This window comes from Triticum aestivum, chromosome 4B (assembly GCF_018294505.1).
Source record: "Triticum aestivum cultivar Chinese Spring chromosome 4B, IWGSC CS RefSeq v2.1, whole genome shotgun sequence".
In the NCBI taxonomy this organism is placed as follows: Eukaryota; Viridiplantae; Streptophyta; class Magnoliopsida; order Poales; family Poaceae; genus Triticum; species Triticum aestivum.
The window spans coordinates 331,998,962-332,002,852 of record NC_057804.1 but is presented as its reverse complement, the minus strand read 5'-3'; the positions used below and the strand labels follow the sequence as shown (position 1 = coordinate 332,002,852).

The window sequence follows — 3,891 nt, the reverse complement described above, 5'->3', positions numbered from 1 at the left end:
GGTATAAGAGTTTATATAGGTGAAAGAATTAGGTCAGGAGAGCTCCAAGGGGCCCATGAGGTAGGGGAGCGTGCCCTACCCCCCGGGCCTGCCCTCCACCCTCGTGGGCTCCTCGTCGCGTCTCCGACTTCTCCAAGTCTCCTGGTTTCCTTCTCGTTCAAGAAACATCATTACGAAAGTTTCATTCCGTTTGGACTCCGTTTGGTATTCCTTTTATGCTAAACTCTAAAACAGGCAAAAAAGACAGAAACTGGCACTGGGTCCTAGGTTAATAGGTTAGTCTATACTTCTATACTACTATTAAAAGAGCAAACATGAATTCCCCTAAAACCACACAACTAATTGTACACAGGATAACCAGGACCCTCCAAACAAATCAACTTAAAGACATCCGACAGTCCGTATTACCCCAAAAGACTTCCACCCAGATCAACGACTCAGATGGATTGTTCTGCCGGCAGACGCCGTGGTCTAATCGTCCTAGCGCTCGGCGTGACTGCGTCCCCGATCCCTGCGGCCATCCGCGTTTGGCCATCACGCACTCCTCCGCGCCGTGTGTCCCCAGCGACCCTCGGTCCGATTGCCCTCCGCGTCCGGCTACCATGCACTTCTCTACGCGGGGCGCCGCGAGCGACTCTCCGTCCGACTGCCGCCCCGCGGCCCTCCACGTCCGACCGCCATGTGCTCCTCCGCGTCGGGCGCCGCGAGCGACTCTCCGCCCCGCAGCCCTCCACGGCCGCCACGCGCTCCTCCGTGCTGGGCGCCGCGAGCGACCCCTCCACTCCACGCCTTCCCACACAAGCCGCCGCCGGCCCTTCATGCCGCGACAGGCAACGCGCTCATGCCGCTATACAGGACTGCGGCTATTTATGTTCAGATCACATGTTTTTTCTTTGATCCGCTTCATTCGGTTGTACAGGTTGATGTGGTGACGGGTGAGATGTATGTCCATGCGCTATTCCACAGCCGCGTACTGATAACCCAGGTTAGCCGATCTACGTGCCAGCTTCATTTGGCAATTCTCTTGATCATAAGTAATTTGATTTTCTTTGGTCCTATTCACCTAGGCCTTTAGAGATTAACTGAGTGCCATATGTATCGGCAACAACACAACAACCGTGCAGGTATGTTCCTTTGTAAAATCTCAGGAATATCTAAGCAGTGTGCATGGATTGGCTGAGCCATCCTAATAATTTTCTTACCACAAAATTGCAAGGTGCATTCTCTATACATAATTTTCACTTCGTTCTATTTTTTGTGTATCTCTTTTGTAGAATCATTGTAGTCAGAGAAGTCGATGAGCATATTGCTTTCTCTGTTTTCAGATAGTTTCCGAGCCCTCCTTCTGCAAGATAAACTGATAAATAAATCATGTGCTGGCAGTGGTATGATATTCAGGTTCGTACATGTATATTTTCTAGGTTACTCTTAGCTTTCACACACCTATAAATTATCTTGATTTGTGTATGCTTTGATTACACAATAGTGTAGTTAACAGAACTGAGTCATATTGAGCGGTTAGTTGAGTACCTATATCTATATGTGTGACAGCTCACAGCCAGGCAAGTTATGTTCTGTCGTCGAATAGATATTCATATGACTGATTTGTGAACTTTAGCATTTTGCATTTAATTGTGTCATTTTTAATGGTTAGTTAGGCTGAATTGGCGAATGAGTTGATGACTGGGTTCATGTGATAAATAAGCATTTTTAAAGCTTGTGCTATCACTTATTTGAATTCATGATTGCAGGAGTGTCTCATGGCTTAATAGTCGTTCAGGCACGTGCAATTTTTAAGAGTGAAGTCAGTAGAATAACTTCTTCTGGGTTGAGGTTTCAACAGATTGATTCATTGGAGGGATGCTGGTACAGTGGCCATATCTATGGTAAGACGTATGGGGTAAAATTAGAAGTAGATACCTTTTTGGTCTGCTGAAATTTTACCCGTCTAAAGAAACTTGGTACGACATACTAAGATGAAATATTGTATTCTTCAATTTGAGACATTTAATAGTGAACTGAGAGGCTCTAGCATGGACTACAAACTAATCTCAGCTATATTTGGATGCAGTGCAAGGAATTCTTCTTCTTGCAGTTGCAGGACCATGAGATGTCGACGCTACACTGTGGACACACCAATGTCCCAGCCAAGTCAGTGATGCAGCCCCAACTCCTGATTTCTTCAAGTTGAGGAAGCTGCGGCAGCCTGACTCCATTCTGCCTATTGCCGCCCTATCCAAGCTGCTGCTAGGAAACTACTACTCCCGTTGGATAGATGAACCCTCTGACTATCTACTTTATGTTATTCCCTTTGTGTTATCCAATTGCTCTTGATAATTTAATGATTCAATCAAATTTCACTGCAAATCATACTGGATCAGGCTTTTCTTCTTTCCAATTTCACCGGCAGACGCGCAGCAGCGCCGGCGAGCGCCTCGGGTGGCGGCGGGGAGGGGAGGGGTGGAGTAAGGGGTTGCGCCGGACAAGGGTTTGGTCGCTCTCGTGTTGCCCGTGAGGGGCGACGCGAGAGCTGAGTTGTGGAAGCCGATGTGAGGGGATTTGCAATTCTTTCAACGCAGTGTTAGTTTGCGTTAAGTTGGAAAATCCAAATCCATACATTTACAATTCTTCTTGTTATAATTATATTATATATTTTCATTAACTAATGTTTACAGAATACCATCTGAGTAACCGCCTGATATAGCAGTTAGTTTTAACATTAGATGCAACAACTTTGACATTTATGATTTGATCATGTTTTTATTAGGACAATAAACTTGTCTAGAATTCATTATGAATTGAAGGCTCTGGAAATAGATGCACCTGCTCCCTAAATTATTCTCAGTGTGATTTCTGAATCATACATGCTGACATGCATTGGCAATCATTATTCAACGGATTGCCTTTTCACTGAAATAAGAACCGCATGATGCTTACAATTTAATCTGGTCATCTAGATAACTGAATGGGTTAATTTTATGCTTAGTATCTTCTGGCACATGTAAAGTGGGGAAGAAAACCAATCTCTTTTGATATGGACTTCTGGAGGCAACATTCCTTGATTGTATGCACTTAACATTTTCTTTTGGCTTCCTGCTATCGCGTTTTAAGTTGTCTGCTAATACTTTTAAGTCTCTCTTGTGCTCAATTTCAGATGCTATCTTGTGTACGATTGAGCAGTCTCGACTATACTTCGACCCAGACATCAACGAAGCAAATAACTTGATTGTAAAGTAAATTCATGATTATCAATGCCTAGCTTTTGATCTTGACTAATACGAAGGGTGCAATGTGTAGGTTCAGAGAGCTCCGACGCTTTATCCGACCAAAGACTTTCAAGCTATATTTTCTTTCAAGATTTTGAGCATCCCTGCACACGGAACAATATTGGAGAGATAGAGTGCCACTGTTACATTTCTCAATATCCAAGCTTTTATTTCATTGTTCTGATAATTGTTATATTTTGTTGGTGCACCATTATAGTTTGTTTATTTTATTAATCTATTTTCTTCTTAGGATGCATAATGGTTGTTTTTGCATGATGATACGTGCGTTGCACGTGCACGCTTACTAGTCTAAATAATAATATAAAATAGCATATAAATGCATATTAAACATCTAAAACAGATAATATAATAGCAAGAACAATAAAAAATTATAGATACGTTAGAGACGTATCAAGCATCCCCAAGCTTAATTCCTGCTCGTCCTCGAGTAGGTAAATGATAAAAACAGAGTTTTTGATGTGGAATGCTACCTAACATATTTATCCATGTAATTTTCTTTATTGTGGCATGAATGTTTAGATCCGAAAGATTCAAAACGGAAGTTAAAATTGACATAAAAACAATAATACTTCAAGCATACTAATAAAGCAATCATGTCTTCCCA

The 3,891-nt window shown here is 42.7% G+C and overlaps 1 long non-coding RNA gene across 4 annotated transcripts; it reads left to right on the top strand.

Annotated features, from left to right (window-relative positions):
• The first annotated feature begins 429 nt into the window (after positions 1-429).
• LOC123092111 (uncharacterized) lies at positions 430-3,496 on the top strand. Of its 4 annotated transcripts, XR_006444252.1 has the most exons (4): positions 440-985; positions 1,068-1,124; positions 1,275-1,398; positions 1,752-3,496. It is a non-coding gene; the product is annotated as an uncharacterized lncRNA (long non-coding RNA). The 4 variants fall into 4 exon arrangements; XR_006444251.1 differs by having other exon boundaries at positions 1,275-3,496; XR_006444250.1 differs by having other exon boundaries at positions 1,068-1,398.
• Positions 3,497-3,891: the final 395 nt, after the last annotated feature.